The sequence below is a fragment of the Callithrix jacchus genome, chromosome 14 (genome assembly GCF_049354715.1).
Source record: "Callithrix jacchus isolate 240 chromosome 14, calJac240_pri, whole genome shotgun sequence".
Lineage (NCBI taxonomy): Eukaryota > Metazoa > Chordata > Mammalia > Primates > Cebidae > Callithrix > Callithrix jacchus.
In genome coordinates this window covers 84846145-84863584 of record NC_133515.1, presented here as the reverse complement: position 1 = coordinate 84863584, position 17440 = coordinate 84846145, and the positions used below count along the sequence as shown (strand labels likewise).

Here is a 17440-nt window from a genome sequence, read left to right as displayed (position 1 = left end):
AAATCACTTGAGGCCAGGAGTTCAAGACCAGCCTGGCCAACATGGCAAACACCCGTCTCTATTATAAATACAAAAATTAGCTAGGTGCCGGGGCACATGCCTGTAATCCCAGCTACTCGGGAGGCTGGGGTAGGAGGATGGCTTGAGCCCAGGAGGCAGAGGTTGCAGTGAGCCAAGGCAGCAGGTCTGCACTCCAGCCTGGGTGAAAGAGCAAGACACCGTCTTTAAAAAACAGAACACACCAAACTTTTTGTTGTTCTGTTGAGTCAGGGTCTTGCTCTGTCACCAAGGCTGGAGTGCAATGGCACCATCTTGGCCCACAGCAACCTCTGCTGGACAGATGCCCATAAAAGTTCTAGCTATGGGGGAATGCCTTTAGTTTTAAAAATATAATGAGGCCAGGCGCAGTGGCTCACTTCTATAATCCCAGCACTTTGGGAGGCCAAGGTGGGCAGATCACCTGAGATAAGGAGTTCAAGACCAGCCTGGACAACGTGGTAAAACCCTGTCTCTACTAAAAATACAAAAATAAGCATAGTGGCACGTGCCTATAATCCCAGCTACTTGGGAAGCTGAGGTGAGAGAATCACTTAAACCCGGGAGGTGGAGGTTGCAATGAGCCAAGATTGAGCTACTGCACTCCAGCCTGGGCAACAGAGGGAGACTCTGTCAAATGAATGAATCAATGAATGAATGAATGTCTGAATGGCTGGGCACAGTGTCTCATGTCTATAATGCCAGCACTTTGGAAAGTCAAGGTAAGAGGACTGCTTGAGGCCAGGAGTTCAAGTCTGGCCTGTGCTACATAATGAGAACCCTATCTCTACAAAAAATAAATAAAATTAGCTGGGCATGTGGTATAATCCTGTAGTCCTGGCTACTTAGGAGTCTGAGGCAAGAAGATGGCTGAGCCCAAGAGTTCAAGGCTGTAGTGAGCTATGATCCCACCATGGCACTAGAGCCTGAGAGGGCAAGATCTTGTCTCAAAAAAAAAAAAAGAAAAGAAAAAAATATATATATATAAAATATGTAAAAATATGTAAGATATATGAATATAAAATATATAATAATGAGTTTACTTCTGCCTGGACTATACACTATACTTTGAATTTTGATTTATCTAACCTAATAATATTCAAAAGGTAGAAATAAGGACAAAAAAGAACAAAGAAGAGAGAGTACAAGCATTCAGAGATCAAAAGAGGTTTCCAATGAGGAACCAAACACATATGGGAAGATAGAGGAGTAAGGACTCACCACAAAATACATCCCCAACCAGGGTTTAGAAAGGGATCAGTGCTCACAGGCCCATGTTCTGACCTCAGGTGATACGTAAGTCCAGCCTTCAACCTATACGGTTTTCCACAGTGGTGACATTTCAGGGTTATTTTTTCCAGCTCTGCAGCCCCTTTGCCACATTTTCTGACATGGTAGAGATATCCCATGATGCTGATGAAACTACTGAAGCAATTCTGAACATAGGAGAGAAGACTAAACTATAATCTTATATCTTTTGACATGATCCCTAAATTTCTAAACAGCCATAAAGCACTCACCATCACAAAATACAAATAGGCCCTCTGATTTCAGTAGATTCTCCAACATCTCCCATCCCTTCCTTATCTCTGGTAATCCTACTCTGACCAAGCATGAATTTCAATCAGCTTGGTCAGCCCTTGATAAACTGTAACTGTGCATCTACTCTATGTCAGAGCTTCCTCCTTGGTCTGTGATCCAATCCCATCCCAGTATCAAATACCCAGATATATCTACCAAAGTTCAGCACAGTGAGGGGTTACTGGGACCCTCTTCATCACATTATAGAAAGGATGATAAGGAAACCCTATCAAACAAAAGGAAAGGGGAGAAAAATAAATTTTTTAAAATGAGGAAGAAATTAAAGAACTATTAATGAGTTCAAGAGCCCAAGATAGTACAGAACTAACCCAAGATAGTGTAGATAGGAAGTCTACAATGAGGAAGAGAAGAAATTGAAAAGAAGAATGAAAGACATTGACCTGAGAATTTGGGGAGAAGGAGTTGTGTCCATGGGCTCCTACCTCATGCATGCACCTGAGCTTTCCCAGTCTCTTCAGAACTGTTCGAGGCCGTTCCCTCTCACTTGGCTCATCTATTTCATTTCCGGCTTTCAAAATGGGCTAGAAATCAAGAGAAGTAAACAAGCAGATGAATCATGGAAAAGACAGACACAGGAAAAAAATAACAGAGGAGAATCAAGGATTGGACTAGCAGCTAAGCTGGTGCTGATGAAGCCCAAGTTATCTGACTCCTGGCTTTCTCCATCTTCTCCTGGACAAAGGAAGTGAATATAATGGAAATAAAAGTTCTGAGCCTCTACCTCCCAGAACATAAACCTTTAGAGCTAACCTAAACACACAAATATTTATGAATCCACTGCAAAGGTTTCATTGTGTGTAACTCTTAATCATACCCTTATAAAATCCAAGAACTATCTGCACTGAGATATCTACACTTACATAAGTAAAAGACATCCAGGCTGGGCACAGTAACTCACACCTGTAATCCCGGCACTTTGGGAGGCTGAGGTGGGTGGATCACCTGAGGCCAGGAGTTCAAGAACAGACTGGCCAACATGGTGAAACCCAGTCTCTACTAAAAATACGAAAAATTAGCCAGGCGTGATGGCACGCACCTGTAGTCCCAGTTACTTGAGAGGCTGAGGCATGAGAATTGCTTGCACCTGGGAGGCAGAGGTTGCAGTGATTGCGCCACTGCACTCCAGCCTGGGCGACAGAGTGAGACCATCAAACAAACAAACAAACAAATGGAAAACCACACATACATACACATCCAAACACTCACAAAGGCAGAAGACACTCCTACCAAACTAGTATGATTTGCCATGACATGATACTTAATCCCTGCCAGTGAATGAAGTTATTTCCCACAATGATGACAAATAAACATTTCCTAGAAGGAAAAATACTGTTCAGTGCTAGGTTTTTTCACAGAGAGACAATGTCACAAAGTCCTACTCATATGCTTTTGTCTTTATGTATTCTTTATTTCTCAAACTCAACTGTCAATAAACCTCAGAATCCCAGACACCCAGTGTCATGTCCTTAAAGGCAAAATAAAGGCAATTCACTTTTAAAATAGTAAGAATTACCATTTACTGAATGCCAATATTTGCCACTTAATGGGCTAGATACTTGGCCATGTGTTACTTCTTTCTTATCCTCTCCTGGACTATATAAGGTTTTTATTACTTTGTATTTATTATATTTTCTTCATTTAACAAATGAAACTGAGGTCCACACATAAAAAGCTAAATGCCACACTAGCATGTGGCTAAGAGAAGATTCAAATCTAACTGTCAGATCCAAAGCCTATGTTTCCTTTATTACACAATGCTGCTTTTCATCCATTATAACCAGCATATCCAACACAGCAAAAGAGGTCTAAAGTTTGGATTAAAAAATCATAACAGTTATGAAACGCCAAAATATCTAACCTGCTTGCAGTTTTCCATGTGTTTCTTTAAACCCTCTATGGTCTTCCTCCCCACTGCCTGGCAGGTAGGGCAGGAGACACTGCCTTTATCAACGATTTCTAAGTACCACTGCTCCTCCAAACTGCCTACAAAGGAGAGAAAGAAACACTTTGTAATCTGCAGTATTCTCCAGAAACAAAAAGCATAATTCCACAGTTTAGGAAAAGTATCATAAAATGGTTTTTCCTTTGCCTGGTAGACTGCAATGAAGAGACTCTTGCTGGGTATAACTTCTAAAAGTAGTATTTTTTAAACTGTAGTTTTGGACAACTCTTACTCATTTTGCCATGATAGAAACCACCTGAGAACCACTCCAAAGACCAGTGGCTTAGAGAACTAGGCAGCAACATTTTTCACAACAGGATATAATGGGATACTGAGAAATATCACAGCCTCTGTGCTGAGTGTTTCTGTGTGCCGGAGACTATGCTAAATATTGTTATCCATTTAATTTTAACAATTCCGACTGCTTTTATCATCCTATTCATAGGCAGGGAAACTGAGGCTAGAGGAAGGTAAATAAATGAAAGCAGGTAAGAAAGTTAATGAAGAGCCAAAACGTGAGCAAAGGTCTGTCTGACTCCAGACTCAGGCCCTTAGTAACTGCCTCATTAAAATGAGGTTTTAGTACCTCATTCCTTCACAGACGACACCAACAACAAATCAGGGTGTGAGAACTGCATCCCACAATGGTTCCCAAAGAAAACATACCAGCTGCATAAACTGGTGGTTCCTTCCAAATACGACAAGCTGGGATTTGGGACTGGGCTGAGTTTTAGGCCGTTGCTTCCTCCCTGACACAAGACAGAAACTTGAAGCCCAACATGTCACCCTTGCTAATACCAAAATGTCTTCCCTCCCCTTCTCTTCAACACCCTATATCCCAGTCCCTCAACAGACTGACTGCCCAAGTCATGACAGAATGAAAGGGCATAAGGCGGCAGGATGGAGACCATTCCCTCTCAAGCAATTCAAAGGGCTCAGAGCACTAAAGGCTCAAACTAAGGTCTCTTTTTCTTTTACCCTCAATGCATAAAGCCCAGGCACCCACGGAAAAAGAAGCAGCAAAGTTACTGCCTTACCATAAAGCTTATGCTTCTTCTGAGGAAATTCTCGATAGTCTTCATCTTCTTCCTGCCTGGGTTTCCTTTTTCCCTTGGTTGATACTCCACCTGACCCTGAAGTACCATACGAAAACAAAACAAAAACTCAGCACACTTTGTAAGTGAACAGCTAGGCCTGTTTTCAGAACATCATTCACAAGACCGTCAAAGGGAAAAATCTTCAGTGAACACAGGCCTCAGAGAAATGTCTGAGATTTTTAGGGAAGTTGGTGTAACTTCTCATTAACTGACCCAGCCTCCCTCTTTCTTTTGATATTGTTATCTATCCCAAACCATCCATTGTTCTATATAAATAACAAGGGCCTTCAGGCAATGTGTTTTGCTTAATCTTGATTTGAGACTAAAAAGGAGCACAAGAATTACTCAAGATAGAGGGCTAGCTACCCACGGACCCTTGAGACTGTGACCATCTAGAATATTCTCCCCTAAATAACCCTTACACCAGCCCCTAAATCCTCAACAGAAGTTCAAACTAGAAGAAAAGAGGAAAAGAAGATCAAATCCTACAAAGAGGAAAATCAAGTGCTAAGTATAGCCTAGAGGAGTAAGATTAGCAGAATTTCACTCTATCAGATAGAGGAACAGTTCAGCTAACAGGATCCAATAGCCTAACACCTTAAATTTTTAAAATCACTAATGAGAAACAAATATCTGGCATTTAGTTCTCTTAAGATGTATTTACAATAAACCCAAACTGTTACTTTAGGGAGTGTACCGTCCCTAGAATAAGAAGACACTGATATTGATATCTTTGACACTAGAAGTAGCAGCTGGCTTGATTCTTCTCATCTTCATCCAGAAGGTAGATTTTTGAAAAGATGCTGGAAAATCACTCACTGGTTCACACGAAGAGGCAGATGATGAACCACTTAAGGAGTCATCATGAGGAATAGTGTACTGGAAACTATTATCCTTTATGGAGCACTGGGTCCTGCTACTAATACAACAGAAAAATATACACCACAAAGGAAGGTCTGTAGCAAAATTTCTACACATTCTTTTACATTATAACCAAGTTGGTTTCCTGTGCAGAAAACTAAGAAGCCTGCTATAAAAACAGAATGTAAGTTGTAATCACCTAATAACAACAGTTGTTCTAATACAACATGCGCAATTATTATCATTCTTCACTGTAATCAGAAAGAGTAGGGAGTACACATAAATGATCACTTTGCAGTCCAAGTAGATATTCCTTCCTAGATTCATCTAAGAAAAGAAAGTAGCCAAAGCAATAAGGGTGTTCTGTGACCCTTGAGAAGACTCCCTGGATTTGTAACCTGGTATGACCCGGCCTCTATTTCTCTGACAGAGGCACAGTAACCCAAGGGTATCTCTAAGGGAAAGAAATCGTCTGTAGGGCCTAATCTGACCCATCTTCCTTCTCCCTCAGCATTCTCCCTAAACCCTGATGCCCCATCTTATTTAGCTTCCACATGATACTTAGCTTCCACAGCTAAAGGAGGGATGCTATCTTGTATGAATTAATCTGGCCAGAGAATTCTGGTATACAGCTGAATCCAGAGTCCAAAATCTAAGAGCAGTCAGTCTGACAGTTAACATGACTGTGTAACAAAACATCAGACATTCTTCTAGGTGGCTCAAGATGCAGTAGAGTAGTAGTTCTCCAAGAGTGGTCTAGGGACTTCTACAATCTCCCTTTTTCAGCTTAATACCTGTGGGGCCTACTTTAGATGTATGATTCAGAAAGATCCTTCTGGCTGCTGTATGGAGACAGCCCATGTGAGAAAGAGTAAACAAAAGGAAAAAAAGTTAACTTGAATTGGCAGATTCAAGATAACACTTTAGATACAGAGCTAATAAGAATTACACAGAGGCCAGGGGCGGTGGCTCATGTCTGTAATCCCACCACTTTGGGAGGCCGAGGCGGGTGGATCACCTGAGATCAGGAGTTTGAGACCAGCCTGGCCAACATGGTGAAACCCCATCTCTACTAAAAATACAAAAAATTAGCTAGGTGTGGTGGCGCATGCCTGTAATTCCAGCTACTGGGGAGGCTGAGATAGGAGAATCACTTGAACCCAGGAGGCAGAGGTTGCAGTGAGTTGAGATTGCACCGTTGCACTCCAGTCTAGGCTACAAGAGTGAAACTTCATCTCAAAAAAAAAAAAAAAGAAAAGAAAGAAAAGGAAAGCACTTTATGAAAAACCTTTGACCCAGCTGACAAGAGACCCAGTCACTGTGACTTCCTTCCCAGAGAGTCCTAAATATATACCCAGGAATTACCAGAGCAGGCCTTTTCCCTCTTTCCAATCTTCCTCTTAGTCAAGCCCACCCCAGCACCCTTCCTCACAGACATACTGGGGGCCAGCAGTACCATCACATGCACGCCTGGGTGTCACTAACAAGTGGTCTCCGGAGTCTTCATCCTCTCCCAATTCCTCTTGGGTGTCTTCGCCTCATTCAGCCTGAGGGTCTCAGTGGCTTCTCCCGGATGAAAGGTGGAAATGCCATGAAAATCCTGCTGGAAAGCCTGTTATTAACTGCCCATAAGACTGTGGACCGGGCCATTGCAGCATCTCAAAGGTAGGAAGGATCTGGACAAGAGAGCTCAGTCAGGTGAGCGGGAGATGGTGTGGATGGGGAATGGCAGGTCTAGACCCAAGGACTGTGCTGGTGGCAGTAAGACTGCAGCCCACCACGCCTCCCCTGGGAAAGGAGCTGGCGGGGACATGCTGTTGCTCCCACCACGTAGTCACAGAGTCCAGATTGTCTCAAGTGGATCCTGGATTTCTCAGGCCCAGACCTAATCCCTGAGCTTGCCTGGGGCCTCCAAAGCTAACCTGGCTCCCAAGGGTCCTTTGATTTGGGGACCTATATGTTCCAGGTAATGTTCTAAGTGCTGGGAATATAGCAATGAACAGAAAAGACAATCCCTGGCTGGGTACAGTGGCTCATGCCTGTAATCCCAGCACTTTCAGAGGCTTAGGCCGGTGAAGCACTTGAGGCCACGAATTCAAGACCAACTTGGCCAACATTACAAAACCCCATTTCTACTAAAAATACCCCCAAAATTAGCTGGGCATGGTGGCGTGCACCTGTAATCCCAGCTACCTGGGAAAGTCGAGGCAGGAGAATTGTTTGAATCCGGGAGGTGGAGGTTGCAGTGAGTCAACATGACTGCATTCCAGCCTGGGTAACAGAGTGAGACGATCTCAAAAAAAAAAAAAAAAAAAAGTCCCTATCTTCTTGGTGCCTACATCCTAGGGTGGTGAGAAAGACTTTAAACAAGAAAACTTATTGCATGTTGGATAATGATAAGTGTGGTTTGGTTTTGTTTTTTTTGTGACAGAGTCTTGCTCGTCACCCGGGCTGAGTGCAGTGGCGTGATCTTGGCTCACTGCAACCTCTGTCTCCTGGGTTCAAGCGATTCTCCTGCCTCAGCCTCATGAGTATCTGGGACTACAGGCACACGCCACCACACCCAGCTGATTTTTGTATTTTTAGTAGAGGTGGGGTTTCACCATGTTGGCCAGGCTAGTCTCAAACTCCTGACCTCATGATCGACCCACCTCAGCCTCCCAAAGTGCTGGGATTACAGGTGTGAGCCACCATGCCTGGCCAATTCCTTTTTTTTTTTTTTTTTTTGAGATGGAGTTTTGCTCTTGTTGCACAGGCTAGAGTGCCGTTTCACAATCTTGGCTCACTGCAACCTCCACTTCCCAGGTTCAAGGGATTCTCCTACCTCAGCCTCCCAAGTAGCTGGGATTACAAGCACATGGTACCATGCCTGGCTAATTTTTGTATTTTTTCAGTAGAGGCAGAGTTTCACAATGTTGGCTAGTCTGGTCTCAAACTCCTGACTTTAAAGTGATCTGCTTTCCTTGGCCTCCCAAAATGCTGGGATTATAGGTGTGAGCCACCATGCCTGCTCCCTCCAGGTGATCTCTGTGAATACGCACTGAAGTGTGAGAATCTCAGTCCCAGCTTTGTTATTCAGAGGCATCCTCACAGTGGGCCTGCTCTTCAATAGGCCCAGCACTGGGGCCCCCACTGTTTATGTGACACCAGGATTGGGCTCCCGAGTAGTAGAGCACAGAGGGCACAAAGCCATTGGAAGGCACCCAGTGCTCAGCCACATTTCCCTTCTTTACAACAGGGTGGAGGGTGGGGTGGGGTGCTTCCCTCTTTGGACTAGGAAACCAAAGTGATGGTGATGATTATCATTATTCATTTTTGATTAATGACAATAATGAAAAATTATTGTCACTCAGCTTGGAGTGCAGTGGAGCAATCATAGCTGTAACCTCCTACTCCTGGGCTCAAGTGATCCTCCCACCTCAGCCTCCCAAGTAGCCGGGACTGAGGTGCATGCTACATGCCCAACCAGTTTTTGTACTTTTTGCAGAATTGGGGTCTTGCTGTGCTGTCCAGGCTGGTTGCAAACTCCTGGCATCAAGCAATCTCTCCATCTCAGCCCTGCAAAGTGCTGGGGTGACAGGCATGAGCCACTATGCCAGCCTAAAGTGATTATTTGTTATATCCAAAGCTCTTATTTTGCAGTAGGGAAAAAAGTAGGCCAAGAAAAGCAAAGTGATTCTGGAAAGTCACACAAATGATTAGCAGGCGAGATGGGCCTGGAAGGCATGAGGACTGATGAGTCAGACACACTGTTTATAGTTTTGTTGTGTGTTTATTTAATTTAATTTTTTTTTTGAGACAGAGTCTCGCTCTGTTGCCTAGGCTGGAGTCCAATGGCACAATCTCGGCTCACTGCAACTGCTGCCTCCTGGGTTCAAGGGATTCTCCTGCCTCAGCTTCTAGAGTAGCTGGGATTACAGGCACCTGCCACCATCACCCCCCCCACCCCGCTATTTTTGTATTTGTATTTATTTATCTATTTAGAGACAAAGTTTCACTGTTGTTGCCCAGGCTGGAGTGCAAAGGAGTGATCTAGGCTCACAGCAACCTCTGCCTCCTGGGTTCAAGCGATTCTCCTCCCTCAGCCTCCTAAGTAGCTGGGATTATAGGCATGTGCCACCACGCCTGACTAATTTTTTTTTCTTCATTTTTAGTAGAGACAGGGTTTCTCCATGTTAGTCAGGCTGGTCTCGAACTCTGTACTTCCGGTGATCTGCCCACCTCGGCCTCCCAAAGGGCTGGGATTACAGGTGTGAGCCACTGTGCCCACCCGAGTATTTTTTTTGTTTTTAAAATAATTTAAAACTCATAGAACAGGGCCAGGCACAGTAGCTCAGGCCTGTAATGCCAGCACTTTAGGAGGCCAAGGTGGGCAGATCATGAGGTCAAGAGTTCGAGACCAGCCTGGCCAACATGGTGAAATCCTGTCCCTTTGAAGAATACAAAAGTTAGCTGGTCATGGTGGCACATGCCTGTAATCCCAGCTACTCGGGAGGCTAAGGCAGGAGAATTGTTTGAACCTGGGAATCAGAGGTTGCAGTGAGCCAAGATTGTACCACTGCACTTCAGCCTGGGTGACAGAGCCAGACTCCCTCTCAAAAAAAAACAAAAAATAAACAAAAACCCTCACAGAACAGGCCACGCATGGTGGCTCAGCACTTTGAAAGGCTGAGGCAGCTGGATGGATCACCTGAGGTCAGGAGTTTGAGACCAGCTTGGCTGACACGGTGACACCCCATCTCTACTAAAAATACAAAAAATAAGCTCGGTATGGTGGTAGGCACCTGTAATCCCAGCTACTCGGGAAGCTGAAGCATGAGAATTTCTTGAACCTAGGAGGCACAGGTTGCAGTGAGCCAAGATCATGCCACTGCACTCCATCCTGGGTGCCAGGACGAGACTCCATCTCAAAAACACACTTAAAAGGAATAAATAAAACTCACAGAACAGTTGCAAGAAGCATATCGCACTAAGAACTTGCATATACTCTTCATCTAGGGACCCCATTCAAGTTTTGCCAACTGTCCTAAGAATGACCGTTACAGCAAAAGGATCCAACCCAGATCCTGGGTTGCTCTTCATTGTCATATCTCTTTAGTCTCCTATCTAAAGTTCTGCAGTCCATTTATGACATTAATGACCTTGATGCTCTTAACAGACTGTAGTATTCCTGGCAAGTTAATTTGCAGACAGTCCTTCAATTCAGGTTTGTCTACTGTCTCATGATTAGATTCAGGGGGTACACAGAACTGATGCTGTGGTCTTTTCACGGTATCCCATCAGGTGCATGTGATGATATTGCCTTGATCCATTACTGGCAATGTTAACTTTGAGCACTTGATTCAGTTGGATCTTCCAGGATTCCCTATTATACAGTTACTATTTGCCCCTTTTAATTAATAAGCATTTTATGAGGAGATACTATGTAACTATGTAAATATCCCCACTCCTCCTCTGAATCTCACCCACTAGTTGTAACATTTTATGACATTTCTTGCACAAAATAATTACTGCTATGATGATTGCTAAATAGTGGCTTTTTTTTTTTTTTGAGATGGAGTTTCACTGTTGTTACCCAGACTGGAGTGCAATGGCACGATCTCAGCTCACCGCAACCTCTGCCTCCTGGGTTCAGGCAATTCTCCTGCCTCAGCCTCCTGATTTGCTGGGACTATAGGCGTGCACCACCATGCCCAGCTAATTTCTGTATTTTTAGTAGAGACAGGGTTTCACCATGTTGACCAGGATGGTCTCGATCTTTTGACCTCGTGATCCACCCGCCTCGTCCTCCCAAAGTGCTGGGAATATAGGCATGACCCACCGTGCCCAACCTTAAATTGCAGCTTTTAAATGCCATTCTTTTTTCTTTTTTACAAACAAAAGTAAATTTATTTACAAAAATTACAAACTGTACAAATTGAGACAGTTTTCCATTCCTCCAACAGAAGCCAAGAGACTTTACTGTCAAATAAGAGTTTTTGTCATTTTTAAATGACACACAAAAATATGATCCCTATTTAGTTATCCACTGCTAGTTTAAAAATGCTTTTCTAAATAATTCCAGGAAGCCTATGAGTGATATGTGGATCATTTCCCTCAACTCTATTTCCTTTGTGCTTTACTGTATTCGCTAAATGTTTGATAATATGTTGTATTACCTTTGAAATCAGAAAAAAGATACATGGTCTAAAACTCATAATCAAGAAATAGTTGTATAAGCATATTACTTAAACACAGAGGTTAACCACTAGAAGTTAAAAGTGGTTAAAAGTGACTTCTGGGAAACTGCAAGAAGAGGAAGGTGACAAATCCAGCACAACTGGAACAGAACGGGGTAAACAGCACTTAGCAACCGCTTTTTCTTTTTAATAGTAAATTTTGACTATTCCCCTAAATATCTGTCTAGGGGCTGAACACTAAAACTATAATCTTTGGCTTCAAAAAGAAAGTTCATTTTGACTTTTAATGGCTGCGCAATTCTACCAAAGCCAGTGTTTACCTGGCTATTCTTTGCCATCTGTAGTTTATCCTCCCCTGCTACTGTTAAAGAAACAGAATTTGACGCTATTCAATTCTGTATACTCTCTTTTACAGTGTTTTAATCAGGCTCACTACTACTGCTTGAGGAGTCCATTGACATAATCTCTACATCATCTTCATTTTCTTTATTATGCCCAGGAGGTTCCGCAAAAAGTCAATGCTATGATTTGGTGGTAACATATTCATTGACATGTCATTCGACTGCCATGGATACTTAGGAGCAAGGACATCTGGCAATCTTCCTGCTGCGAGTGCATCCCCTGGTAAATGGCCATTCACACCATTAGTGGAAGGATTGTTCATCTGACCCAGTAAACCACTTCTCATCTCTAAATCAGTTGGTTAAGGTCTCCGGGGTCCCCTGGAACCAAGGTTAGTGGAGCACACACAGCATTACTTGCACTGATCCTATGTGCATACTTCATTATTTCTTCAGAGGAGATAGCGCCTTTTCTTGCTTTTTCTATGGACTTGAGTTTCTCCTTTGCTTGGTAAACAGCTCCTGCCAGTATTTGTTCTGCTTCCTTTAGCTGTTTTTGTAGTTGCCGAATATCACTGTCTCTCTTCTCTACTTCTTTTTCCAAAACTTGCATTTCATGATGAATTTTCCCCTGACTAACTGCCAATTTCATTAGTCCTTGAAATTCCCTATCTCAATGAGTTAACAATTCCAGGACCTGGTTTTCTTCTCCAGACTGTAACAACTTTTGGTTTCTTGAAATTGCCAGCATTTCTACAAGTTCCCAAGACAGGACTTCCAAATCCTCAAGTGCAGACAGCAGCCGCTCTCATGTGCCGCTACCACTTGCCACTCCCAAGCTGCCTCCCAGCCGCTCCTTCTCCTTCTCACCACTTGAAGACACAGCCATACTCCGCCATTATTTTTTCTACATTAGCATTAACTTGCGAGAACCAATTTTCTCTCTCTCTCTTTTTTTTTTTTTGAGACACAGTCTCCCTCTGGTGCAACCTCTGCCTCCTGGATCAAGCGATTCTCCTGGCTCAGCCTCCCAACTGGCTGGGACTATAAGCACCCACCACCACACTGGGCTAATTTTTGTATTTTTAGTAGAGACAGGGTTTTGCCATGTTGGCCAAGCTGGTCTTGAACTCCTGGTCTCAGGTATTTCACCCACCTTGGCCTCCCAAAGTGTTGGGATTATAGGCATGAGTCACAGTGCCTGGCAACAACTTTCTCATCTCCTTATTTGTTAAAGAATGTATGGGCTGGGCATGGCTGCTCACATGGGAGGCTGAGACAGGAGAATCGCTTGAATCAGGGAGGTGGAGGTCTCAGTGAGCTGAGATTGTGCCACTGCACTCCAACTTGAGCAACAAAGCAAGACTGTCTCAAATCATCACCATCATCACCATCATCATCATCGTTTATATTGGCCAGGCACAGTAGATCATGCCTGTAATCCCAGCACCCAGCACCTTGGGAGGCTGAGACGGGTGGATCACAGGAGGTGAGGAGTTCAAGACTGGCATGGCCAACATGACGAAACTACATCTTTACTAAAAATACAAAAGTTAGCCAGGTGTGGTGACACAGGCCTGATATCTCAGCTACTCGGGAGGCTGAGGTGGGAGGATTGCCTCAGCCCATGAGGCCAAGGCTGCAGTGAGCTGTGATAGCACCACTGCGCTCTAGCCTGTGCGCTCTAGCCACAGCTGTATGCATGGCCCTGTTCCTGTTCACAGTGCATGCCCTGTATTCCTTAGGCTCTGGTCTCTCTGCAAAGTCCAATCATCTCAGCCAGGAGCAGAGCCAAGGTTTGTGGGACTTGGGAGAAGACGGACCAGAGAACGACTCTCATTAAGTAAAAGGATAAAAATTATGAAACAAAATTAGATATATAACTGAGAAAAATATTTTTATGAGAAAAAAGACATGTAAAAAATATGCAGTCTGGGCACAGTGGCTCACATCTCTAATCTCAGCACTTTGGGAGGCTGAAGCAGGCAGGTCACTTGAGATCAGTAGTCTGAGACCAGCCTGGCCAACACGATGGCACATTTTAGTAGTAGTCTCTACTATCTATCTGTCTGTCTGTCTATCTATCTATCTATCTATCTATCCATCCATCCATCTATCTATCTATCCATCTATCATCTATCGATAGATATAGATATCATCTATCTATCTATCCATCTATCATCTATCAATAGATATAGATAGATAGATAGATGGATAGATAGATAGATGGATAGATAGATAGATGATAGATAAAATTTGGCAGGTGTGGTGGCAGTCACCTATAGTCCCAGCTACTCAGGAGGCTGAGGCACAAGAATTGCTTGAACCCCTGAGGCGGAGGTTTCTGTGAGCCACGGTCATGCCACTGCACTCCAGCCTGGGTGACAGAGCAAGACTCCATCTCAAAAAAAAAATTATAAAATAGCTGCATGAGGTGACTCAGGCCTGTAATACCAGCACTTTGAGAGGCCAAGGCAGGAGGATCCCATCAGCCCAGGAGTTTGCAACCAGTCTGGGCAATATAGGGAGACCTTGTTTCTATTTTAAAAATTTAAAAATTAGCTGGGTATGGTGGTGCACGCCTGTAGTCCCAGCTACCCAGGCAATTGAGATGGGAGGATAGCTTGAGCATGGGAGGCAGAGGCTGCAGTAAGCAGAGACTATGCCACTGCACTCTAGCCTGGATGACAAAGCAAGACCCTGTGTCCAATATAAATATATATATGTAAAATGGTTCAGGCATGGCGGCTCAGACCTATAATCCCAGCAGTTTGGGAGGAAAAGGCAGGACAATCACTTGAGTCCAGGATATCAAAACCAGCCTCGGCAACATGGCAAGACCCTGTCTCAACAAAATTTAAAAATAAGCCAGGTGTGGTGACACATTCCTGTGGTTCCAGCTACTCAGGAGGCTGAAGTGAGAAGATCACTTGAGCCCAGAAGTTTTTTTTTTTTTTTTTTTGAGACGGAGTTTCACTCTTGTTACCCAGGCTGGAGTGCAATGGCACAATCTCGGCTCACCGCAACCTCCGCCTCCTGGGTTCAGGCAATTCTCCTGCCTCAGCCTCCTGAGTAGCTGGGATTACAGGCATGCACCATCATGCCCAGCTAATTTTTTGTATTTTTAGTAGAGGTTTCACCATGTTGACCAGGATGGTCTCAATCTCTTGACCTCATGATTCACCCGCCTCGGCCTCCCAAAGTGCTGGGATTACAAGCTTGAGCCACTGCGCCCGGCCAGGCCCAGAAGTTTAAGGCTTCCATGAGCTAGGATCAAACCACTGCACTCCAGCCTGGGAAACAGAGAGAGAACCTGTCTCTCTCTTTTTTTTTGAGACGGAGTCCTGCTCTTGCCCAGGCTGGAGTGCAGTGTGCAATCTTGACTCACTGCAACCTCCACCTCCCGGGTTCCAGTGATTCTTCTGCATCAGCCTCCTGAGTAGCTGGGATCACAGGCACCCGCCACTATGCCCAGCTAATTTTTTTTTTTAGATGGAGTTTCGCTGTTGTTACCCAGACTGGAGTGCAATGGCACGATCTCCGCTCACTGCAACCTCCGCCTCCTGGGTTCAAGCAATTCTCCTGCCTCAGCCTCCCGAGTAGCTGAGACTACAGGCGTGTGCCACCATGCCCAGCTAAGTTTTGTATTTTTAGTAGAGATGGGGTTTCATCATGTTGACCAGGATGGTCTCGATCTCTTGACCTTGTGATCCACCTGCCTCGGCCTCCCAAAGTGCTGGGATTGTAGGCGTGAGCCACTGAGCCTGGCCAATTTTTTGTATTTTTAGTAAAGATGGGGTTTCACCATTTTGGCTGGTCTCTAACTCCTAACCTCAGGTGATCCACCTGGGCAACAAAGCAAGACTCTGTTTCAAAAAAAAGTAAAGAAAAAGGAAAAAACAACTTCAGTTGTGCAACTTGGCTAGTTTTATTTATTTGCTTATTTAGAGACAGAGTTTCGCTCTTGTTTCCCAGGCTGGAGTGCAATGGTGTGATCTAGACTCTCCGCAAACTCTGCCTCCGCAAACTCTCAGCGATTCTCCTGCCTCAGACTCCTGAGTAGCTGGGATTACAGGCATGTGTCACCATGCCCGGCTAATTTTATATTTTTAGTAGAGATGGGGTTTCTCCATGTTGGGCAGGCTGGTCTTAAACCCCCGACCTCAGGTGATCCGCCTGCCTTGGCCTCCCAAAGTGCTGGGATTACAGGCATGAGCCACCATGCATGGCCTTTGGCTAGTTTCGTGTTTTGCTATTTAAGATTTTTAATACATGCCTATTCAAGAAAAGAAATGGCTTTGCAGGAAAACAATAAAGACAGACAGACACAAATGAAAATGCTACCCGGAGACATCACCTAGAAAATGGCATTCAGAGGCCAGGTGCGGTGGCTCATACCTGTAATCCCAGCACTTTGAGAGGCTGAGGGGGCTTGACACATGAGCCCAGGAGTTCAAGATCAGCCTGGGCAACATGGTAAGATCCCCATCTCTACAAAAACAAATATTATCCAGAGAGGGTGGCACATGCGCTTGTGGTCCCACAGGATTGCGCCACTACACTCCAGCCTGGGCAATAGAGCAAGATCCTGTGAAAGAAAGGAAGAAATAAAGAAAACAGTATTCAGAAAGGAAACAGGCTGGGAGAAATGCAGTCTCTGAGAGACTGAGAAGAGGCTCAGCAGGAAGCCCACTGTGCTCCACAGACCTCCAGGGCCCCAGCAGGAAAGCAAGTTAAAACCGACCTTGGAATCAGTCCTATTGGCTGGTGGAAGGATTTCAATGTCATCTCTCCAAAGATAAAACAGATTTTCTGCTTTTATTATTATTTCATTTTTGAAACTTGTGCTGAAACAGTGGTTTATTTCCTTGGATGAGATGACTCGTGTTTGAGATATTTTCTTCCACACCTAACCAGCGTAATCAGTTGAGCAGTGTGACAGCTCTCTTTGATGTGTGAAGCTGGCTGCTTGGCTCATCTTTGCTATTGCAGAGATCAGGGCTGTCATCTGCCATTTTTGATGATTTACAGGTGTTTATGGCCCTTTCCCTTGTCAAATTAAACCCATATGTTGATTGCCTTTGGTTGCAGTAGGGATGAAATACTGTGGAAACAATAAAAACACTTCCAAGAAATAGACTTCAAGGAATAACTTGCTTATTGCCGTCAGTGCACTAGGAAGAGTTTTGTGTCACTACCAGCACTCACAATTCACCTCTCCCAGCAACCAGAGCCCCTGGAGACCAACCAACCCCTTCCGCCTCCCAAGAGAATTGCCGAGCTCTGGAGCCACCCCCACACAATTTGCTTTACAAAGGGAAAATAATTCTTAGCAAGCTGTTGGAAACCTGCATTGTACCCCAAAAAAGGGAAGGGGTAGGA

General features: G+C 44.3%; 1 long non-coding RNA gene and 1 pseudogene across 1 annotated transcript; both read right to left on the bottom strand.

Annotated features, from left to right (window-relative positions):
* Positions 1–2922: 2922 nt before the first annotated feature.
* LOC128929536 (uncharacterized) lies at positions 2923–4689 on the bottom strand. Its single transcript, XR_013526699.1, has 4 exons — positions 4618–4689; positions 4247–4329; positions 3497–3621; positions 2923–2952 (listed from the first exon to the last, which is right to left on the bottom strand). It is a non-coding gene; the product is annotated as an uncharacterized LOC128929536 (long non-coding RNA).
* A 7447-nt stretch (positions 4690–12136) lies between these two features.
* LOC100400040 (mediator of RNA polymerase II transcription subunit 4 pseudogene) lies at positions 12137–12952 on the bottom strand (annotated as a pseudogene).
* Positions 12953–17440: the final 4488 nt, after the last annotated feature.